The sequence below is a fragment of the Salvia hispanica genome, chromosome 5 (assembly GCF_029641045.1).
Source record: "Salvia hispanica isolate PSC_SH4W2 chromosome 5, Shi_PSC_v1, whole genome shotgun sequence".
Taxonomy (NCBI): Eukaryota; Viridiplantae; Streptophyta; class Magnoliopsida; order Lamiales; family Lamiaceae; genus Salvia; species Salvia hispanica.
In genome coordinates, this window is record NC_142696.1 from 1,072,690 (window position 1) to 1,082,572 (window position 9,883).

Sequence of the window (9,883 nt, forward strand, 5' to 3'; positions counted from 1 at the left end):
CCCACTTGCATCCAACTGCCCGTTTTCCATCTGGTATTTTGCATTTCTCCCATGTGTCGTTTCTTTCTAAGGCCCCCATTTCCTTTAGCATTGCCTCTCGCCAATGTTTGTGTCTCCAAACTTCTTCCACAGTACAAGGAATCTCCTCCTCTTCGTATAAGGCGGCCTCAAAAGCGTGGGCCATCTCCGAGAGTTGCCCTTTGGCCAAGTTTACAATGGAGTACTTGGCTTTTCTGCCAGTGATCTCGGGGCTATATCTTTTTGGCGGGACTCCTCTATTGGGTCTCAGTGGCAGTCTATATCCTCCAATTCCTTCACTAATCTGTTCTTCCAGTAAGTCGCAAATCACTGATTCATTTTGTTCTTCCGAATCGGGCTCAATATCTGTCTCAGGGTCAGTCTCACCAGGAATATCAATATTGCAAGCGTCGACATGTACGGGAGAAATATCAGAAGCACTTACAGTGGATACCAGTAGGGGATCTTCTTGGACAGTGCCACTGTTTGATGCAGGCTGTATTTCTTTAGAGGCACGTGCTGGTGGGCTTGGATTTGTCTGACCTGTGGCTGGTAACCGGCTTAGTGGGTCACTATGACTCTCCCCTGACCGCTAAGGTGGTTAAAGAAGTAGTATGTTTCAAGAAAGTCACAGTTTATGGTTGTGAACATGCGATTGGTTTTAGGGTCGAAGCACCTATACCCCTTTTGTGAATTTCCATAATCCACGAAGACACATTTTATGGCGCATGGAGAGAGTTTAGTTCGCTCATGTTTTGGTATATGGACAAATACTGAGCATCCGAATACTCGAGGTTGGAGGGTCAAAGGCAATGGTATTTGGGCTAATGTCGAGAGGACTTCCAGGGGTGTTTGGAGGTCTAGGGTACTAGAGGGTAAACGATTTGTTAGATATACTGATGCGACGATAGCTTCGGGCCAAAAGTGTCTAGGGCTGTTGGATTCAATAAGCATGGCCCGAGCCATTTCTAGGAGAGTACGGTTCTTCCTTTCCGACACACCATTTTGTTCTGGGGTGTATGAGCATGTAGTTTGGTGAACTAGACCTTTATCATGACAAAAGGTTTTCATTTTTGAGTTGACAAATTTCCCCCCCCCCCCCCCCCCCTCCCCCCCCATTGTCGGAGGGAAGGATCTTTATGTTTTTCTGGAATTGGGTTTGAACTAGTGCATGAAAGTGACTAAAATGTTCAAAAACCTCATTTTTTTGTTTCATAAAGTAGACCCATGTCATACGAGTGCAATCATCTATAAAAAGAAGAAAGTATTTGAACCCTTGCCCCCCCAAAGTTGGAGAAGGACCCCACACATCAGAATGAACTAGTGAAAAAAGAGAATCAACACGGGTATTATTTGATTTATAGGAATGTCTATGGCTTTTGGCACACACATGTTTCACAATACATATCTTGACTAAATTTAGGAAAGAGGATTTTTAGATAACCCGTGGAGGGATTCCCCAAACGACGATGGCAGAGCCAAGCTTCTCTGTCATTAGTTCCATGAGTTAGCAAAGCGGTTCCTTGTTGCGCTATTTCGTCCACATAATACAGCCCGTCCCGCTTAGTGCCACGTCCAATAATTTCCCCTTGTCCTGATATCCTGTAATAAACAGAAGTTTGGTTGCATCAGCAGAGTACAATTTAATTCTTTTGTCACAAGACTGATTGACAACAATTTATGCGACATGGAAGGAACATATAAACAATTGGATAACGTCAGAGCAGATGAAATTCTGACATTTCCTGCTCCTTCAACAGAGGTAAATTCTCCACTAGCAGTTTGGATATGGCTTTTTGGTGCCCTATGCATATTGGATATATCGGAAATATCATAAGTGATAGTGTCGGTGGCTCCGCAGTAAAAAATCCATTAATCATTTTTACTTTCAGAGGAAACGGCCAAGGCATATGAAGTAGGCAAATTTTCGAGTATTTGAAATTGGTTCTCACAAAGTAATGGGGCTGTTTCGAAAATTTTACCAACTTTAGGGGTATTTTTAGTGAATTTCGACTGTATGGTGTCCTTTTTGGGATTTTTAGGAGTATGGGGCTGGATTTGCAATTTTTGGGGTTCACTTTGTAATAATCCAGGGTCTGGGGGGTCTTTATATGGTAGTGAGAAAGAACAAGGGTTTGAGAATAAATTCTCAAACCCTGATTTACCTCCCAAATTAGGTGCCTCCATTTCACTCCCGATTTCACTCCTTCCTTCATCTGGAGAAGCGGCGCCGCCTCCTCCTCTCGCGACTGATGCTACGCCGACTACCGTGGGCTCCATTCCCGAGTTGCTGCCTCGGTTGTTAGCGACTCCGGCGTTGCTCCTGATGGCGGTGACTGATGCGGGTTCTCCTCCGCCTACTACCGCTGCCGCTCGACCACTCCCTTTGAAAGATGTCTGTGGTGGTTTGGCTTTTCTCTCTTGCCACCACTCCGGGTATCCATGGAGTTCGAAGCAGGTTTCGCGGGTGTGCTTCTTCTTCCCGCAATGGGAACAGGCGAGCTTCGATTTATCTTCTTCGGTCCGTCTATTCCATCCACCACCGTTGCCGCCATTCCGTTGCGGATGGCTCCGATGAGCCGCCTGGTGTTGCCATTGGTGAGTCACGGCTAAGCCTGCTCCAACTCCTTGGGCGCCAGAGTCCTCCGTCTGGAGAACGCTTGATCGGACATCTTCTCGTTGGAGGATGTCGTATGCAGCATCTGCAGAGGGAAGTGGTTCCATCCTTAGAATCTCCTTCTTGATGCTTTCATATTTGTTATTCAAGGCCACCAGTAATTGAAACAACCTTTGTTCTTGTTTCTCAGTGTTGTATATATCGATATCCTCTGCGTATTTCATCGGGTTTGGATGTCTTCGATCTATGGAGATCCATATATCATTCAATTTGGTCCATAATTCCTCCAGTGGTTCCTCCCTCTGTTTTAATGTGATTCCTTTTGCGTACAGGTCGAAAACTTCGATTTTATCACTCCCGCTGGCGTAAGTGACTTCTAGGCTAGCCCATATATCTCTAGCCGTCGGGTATTGAGTCAATCGACTCACCAGCCTCTGCTCCACATTCTGGGCCATCCAGGTGAACACACAATGATCCGCATGCTGCCATTTTCCGAATGCTTGGTCAGTCTTTGCTGGGGGGATAGGACTCCAGTGATGTGAGAATTCATCCCCCTCCCACTGATTGCCGCTTTCATGAGGATGGACCACATAGGGTAATTGTCACCATTTAGTTTCTCTGCAATAACTAATGGTGAAGAATCGATCTTGTAAGTTTCTGGTGTTGGATCTGGAGTTTTGGTGGGTATTGTTTGGTTCTGATTTTGTGCGATATTCACACGCATAAATTCGGCAAACATTCGAGCAAATTGCTCTGTTTCCGTTGGTTTTGGTGGTTCATCGTTGTCTGACATTTTTGGTTTTTTGCAGAATCTGCCAGGTTTTGGTTAAAAGGTTCGAGGTTGGTCCGAGACAGTGATGAGACTACTCTGAGTCTCACCCCTGCTCTGATACCATCTTGAATGGTGTATTAGACATGGTTTAGGAATAGAGAGATAATGAGAGGAATAATGAGATTGATAATTTGATGATTTTTATTACTGCAGAGACTAGCCCTTTATATAGGGTTCATACAAGTGTAAGTATGGTATAATATCAATCAAATATCAATTATTCTACTCTATTCTTGGAGTATTATTGTGGAGTATAATTGAGATTATTCTTTGGTATCTTTCCTTTCTTAACAAGCTTGAGAGGTTGTCTAGGACTCTAGGTTCATTCACGACGTGGACTTATCACGTGTCAGCCATGTTGGCTTTACCGCGTCATACTGATGAGGTGTCATCCCACTTGGCTTGCTGACGTGGAAATGATGATGGTCTAAGAACAAGACCAGCCTAGGGTCGAACCCAAGCACTGAGCCACATGACCAGGCCCAAAGAACAGTCCAAAGACCACCCAAAGACCAATTGTCAAGATCCAAGTCCAAGGGCACGAGCATGAGCTCGGGCTCGAGGCTCGCGGCTCGATGCTATATCATTTAATTTCATAAAACTAAATGTCTCGTTGGAAGTATTATTGGTCAAAGTCCTTTGACCGGATATGCGATACCAACAATACTTACTTTATTGCAGTAACCAGAACGTAGTGATAAGAAGACTAAGCATTTTGATATGATATGAAGTAACCAGAATGTACTTTTGTTCCAAGAATGTATTTAAATTACATCATTCTTGTATCTTAAGAACGACATCTTAGTATCTTAAAAAAATTACCAAATTTCAACAAACAGCCTTCCCTATAAGTATAGATTTGAAAAACACTTCTCATTTCAACCATATTGAGTTGAACGAGCTCCGACCATCCATCCCCCATCAACATCAAATAGTCACGCGACTTCTTCAAGACCATGTCAAATATCATGCCTTATTGTCCATGGTCGGAACAGAAAGACCGTCTTTTTCCACTGTTGATTCGTCCCTGGCCCGTAGCAAGTTTCTCAACTTCAGGTCACGTTTGAACTCGAGCTTGCAAAAGCTCTTTGAAATGAGAAGACTTTTAGAGCTGTATGTAGATTCCCATTTAAGTGCAATCCAATTTTGCAGATAATTGCAGTGATGTGCCTGTTGGAATATAAAAGATATATGTTGGAGTAGTAATTTTGTTTGGAGGAAATATTTGAGAGGAGAGTCCACTTTTCTATAATTGCAGTGACGTGCCTATTGGAATATAAAAGATATATGTTGGAGTAGTAATTTTGTTTGGAGGAAATATTTGAGAAGAGAATGGGTGGAATATATGGGAAATGATTTAAGAGAGGTTGGTGATATGGGAAAACAAAGGAACACTCTATTTTCCAAACTTTTCAACTTATTCAACTTATGAAAATAGTACAACTATGCTATATTTATAGGCATTCTACTAAAAATATCTAGATATTTCTACTAAGTTCTAGAGAGTTTTATAATATCGATATTATTCTCCTATAATATCTACACTATTCTCCTAAAGGGTAGCACTAGAATCGAGAACGCCAGATCTGGATAGGAGTATCCAAATTGCACGTCTTGTATCTGGGGGGTACCAACACGATGTGGGGCTTGGCATGGGCAGTGGCAAGGAGAACTGTCTGTCGAATTGGCGATGGTGGTAGTCGGTGTAGGTGAATGACATGATGGCAGAAATACGGAGGAAGAGATCTGATGAAAGCACCACATGTTACGAGTAAACTCATATCGGGGGATAACTGCGAGAGATCGCCGAGAAGATATTGGTTCGTTCGCGGGGAGAATCCCGTCGAGCAGCCAATTATCGTTCAACTAGGGTTTTGAGCAAGAAAATAAATTGCAGGAATGAAAAAGACGATAAAAATAAGATAATTATGATATATTGATTGATTGAATAGGATGACAATGTCTCCTATTTATAATAGAAGTATTATAACTTAATCCACAAGAAAATAATCATAACTTATCGAACAAGAAATAAGAAAAATATGTTAAATCAATAATAGAGATACGAGGATATTACGTAGATATACTCTATCATTCATCTTGCATCAGATGATATATTACCGTAATTAAGTAAAATCAATCTTAATTGATAAACAATTTGGTTTGTTGATTTGATTGTAGCCAATATTGTTAGTTGTCTAGTACGTACGTTATCAATTGGGATCCACTATATATACGTATGCTATTATGAAACCATGTACTAACAAGTTTAGCTAGCTTTACCTTCCTACATAATCAAATTAAACTACGGCCATTTACACGGATCAACAAAAGCTCAATATACGCAATGAAACTTTTTTTCAAACTTTTTTATTATCGAAATGTCTCAAACCACTACAGTAGTGAGCAATGGCAGACCCAGAAAATATAAATAGAAAGGTCAGATACAATACATAAAAAATAATAATTATAATATTAAGATAATTATTTTAAAAACATTAATATTATTAATAATATCTATAATAAATAGAAGTATTTTTTAAAACCAATTTATCATACTAGAAAAATGGGCTATCCTTACATTTAAGCAATCTCATGTAGCCTAAACCCAAATTAAAAAGCCATCATACACAACACCCAATCACCCATGCAGTTTAATGTCCTAAGTTTGATTTCTTGAATCGTTTTAAAAAATGAGTGTGGTCAACAATATTTTGAGATATTTGACTTTTCTTGATAAAACTTACTATAAAAAAGATGGAATTGTGTTTCATTCCTCAATGCTCCGAGATATTGGACTTTTTTTCAATAAAACTGCAACAAAAATGGAATTGTGTTATTTATAAATCGTTTTAATTACAAATCCATAGTAATTGTGTTATTTGACCACTAATGTTAGTTGTATTCAGAAATGAAGACATAAAAAAACATTTACACTTGCCAGCACGTGGCAAACACGGGTAGAGTGCCGTAACATGGTCCTGTGTCGCCACGTGGACATATTATATCCACTTGGTCGGTGAAAATCCACAAGGTCGCTTTATTTGTAGTTAAAAACTATCGTTGGTTAAAAAACATTCATCAAAAAGCAAAGGTAAATAAATTCATAACAAAATTAATAGTTGCACAGTTTAAATAGACGAAAATAATACACTCATATATAATACTATTACAAAATACTAGTGTTTTGTGTAGGCTGATTACAAAAAATACATAGAGTCGAGGAATTTAACTTGTAGGATAATTCATACAAATATTAATGAATATAATATCTAAATAATTATTCTTAAAAATATAGTAGTATTATAATTTAAATAGTTTATTTTCTAACTTAAATAATTAGTTTTATATTATGTTTTTAACTAATCACATTCATGTTATCAATTATCTAGAAAAAATAGTAAATAAATTAAAATAAAAATAAAATGAAATTATCGTAAATAAAATAAAAAATATGAAGATAATTATATTTAATTAACATGTAACTATCTTAGCTAAATAAGCCTTCCCATCACATAGGACTCAACAAAGTAGTCCCAAGTATTTAGATAACTTAATCAACAAAGCTGTTGAATATAGATTTAGAATGTCTTTCCCTTGAAAATATGACGTTTGAAATCTTTGCCCTCTATGATCTTATCTTTTTCTTTCCATCTCTAGTAGTCCAGTCTATTCGTCCCTTCTTTAATCTCTATCTTCCATTTCAGCAGGGCCCGAAGGATTACGGTGGGATCCCGGAACTTAATGGGGTCGAAGGTGGAGTTGCGCGGGCTCTCAGAGGTCCATGAATTAAGTTTAATTTAGTCCTTATAATCACTATTTGTTTTGTTTTAAATATTATTGACATCATTAATTATACAAATTAATTAAGAAATTAGGTTTATTTATTCATTTTCTCTATAATTTTAAATAAATGAATAAAAAAAGAAATCAAATTTCTATTGTATTGCCTATAACAAAAGAATATTGTGAAATTTAAACTCTATGGACTCACTGATAATGATCAGCATCACCAATCCTATACCAGACTATACCAAGTGTGATTTCTCGAAATGGAATTACGTTACATTTATAAACCGTTTAATATTTACAATCCAAAGTAATTGTGATAAGAGCATCTCCGGTGGCGGACTTCCCACTAGAACTTCCACTAGGACTTCCCACAAAAACCTTCAACCACGTCACTGGGACTTCTCATCCCACTGCACAATGTAGGACTTCCACTAAGACTTTCCGCAATAAAATAAATTCACAATTACTCAATTTACGGAATTAAAATATCGACATGCAATATGGGAAAATTCGAATACTTCATTAAAAAAAATTACATAATACTTAAAAAAAACATAATTAAGTTAAAAATTACATAATCATAAAAAGTCGAGAAATACAACCCTCGGCTCTCACTCCTCCTCGTCCGACCGTATTTATAGAGTTTTAAAAAAAAATTAAATTTTAACTCGGTCGTCCGACCGTGACTTCCGACTGACGCCACAATGGCGGACGTCCGGTCGGACTTCCGCGACGTCCGACCGGGACGTCAGCAGGTGGAGATGCTCTATCTGCTGTATGTTAAGTTGATTTGACCACTAATGTTAGTTGTATGAATAAAGCAATAGAAACAAAACACTGCCAACAAGGCATGGAGAGGTACTTTATTCAATCTCCTCCTCACACACACGTGGCAATCACCGGCAACATGTTCCTGGGGCGCCACGTGGACAAATTCAAACCCACAATTGGCCGGTCAAAAATATGCACAAGGCCGGTTATATATAATTCGTAACGAAATTAACTGTCATTTTAGTGTTGTTAGACAAAAGTATTACGGTGATCTTTACTATATTTAGTAAATTTCACTAACTCATTTTTATTGATTTTTCATTGTAAAATCAATACATATAAAGTTAAAATTCATACACTGTATAGTTGAACAATTTTAGTCTTTCATTCTAAAAGCATCCATATATTCATATATATGCAAGAAATAATTGTAAGATTGTGAGTTTTATCTCGATCCGATGCACAAAAATGTGTGTATATTGATACATTATGAGTACTATATATATGAATATCTCTATCCTATAATTAAAATCTTAGAAATTCCAAAGCCCATGATAATAACTCCCCTCTTCATCTTCACAAACCCTAGCTCCATAATGTGGATCCACATGCATTTCACAGGGCTCCACAAAAGGCCCGAAGCCCGAATCAAAGCCCTCATTCATCTCACAATTCATGTCCACCATCTTCCAAAACGACCCATCAACCAAGTCCACCAGCCCGGCCCGGTCCACCTCGCCCGAGTCCCGGGCCTCGACTCCCGCGGCGGCCTGTGCCGTGCAGAGGCCGCCGCGGTAGTAGCTATTCCCGTAGTCCTGCGCCGCCGCCGCGATCTCGGGCGGGGCCAGGGCCCGCCCGCCCGGGATGTCCGGCGGCGGCTCGTCCGGGAAGTTGAAGTTGGCGGAGGGGCCGCGGAGGCAGAAGAGGGCGGCGTCGAAGGCCCGCGCCGCCTTCTCGGCCGTGTCGTAGGACCCGAGCCATATCCGCTCCCGGCTGTTCGGGAGGCGTATCTCGGAGACGTACTTCCCCCACTTCCGCTTCCGCACGCCTCGGAACTTCGCTGCCGCCGCCGCCGCCGTGTCGGACATCTAAAATAATTCTCCGCCGCAGGTGTGTTATGTTATTTGAGTTAAGTACTACTTACACATTCACTCTGCACTGAGGGCGAAAGCGTCTTACCAAATCAGCTGCGTCTCGTTAAAATTACTAACGAGTATATTTAATAATTATAGTAAGTAGCTACTTGTGAGTCCCCAAAATATTGGGAATTGCATGAAATAGAGTGTATGTGATTGTTAATTTGTGTTGGTGCATGCATGTATACTTATATATATAGTCATATAGAGATAGATAGAGATAGAGAGAGAGGGGGGGGCACAGACCACATGATGTGGAACCCAAACATGGGGGGTAACAAAACATATGTCAAAATCGAAATGTGGGAGCGCGTTGACCAGGCGTTTCGATGATACTGAGGAATGATTGGTAAGCACAAAAATGAATATACACGTGTGAAAAATAATATTTCTAATTTTGGGGAAATTATAGTTATTTTGTGCACTGCAACGTTTTCTGTCTCGATTGGAGCTCGATCGATCGATAAAATTATAATTGCAATTTTTATATATTCTAATTACTGGATTTTTAAACACTTTTGTAGTTTAAAAATACGAATTTTCGTATGTATATAGAGAGAATGATTCGTATAGTATAATTTTGAAGCTTTTGGAGTATAAATGGGTTAATTCAATTTTTATACGTTTATTTTGTAAGAAAAGTAAAAACGTGTTTTTAATATTTGGAGGACGTTTAGGTTGATGGATGTGATAGATAATATTGGTAGGATAAGAATA

At 39.4% G+C, this 9,883-nt stretch overlaps 1 pseudogene; it reads right to left on the reverse strand.

Annotated features, from left to right (window-relative positions):
* Window positions 1-8,455: 8,455 nt before the first annotated feature.
* Window positions 8,456-9,262, reverse strand: LOC125186286 (ethylene-responsive transcription factor ERF017 pseudogene; annotated as a pseudogene).
* Window positions 9,263-9,883: the final 621 nt, after the last annotated feature.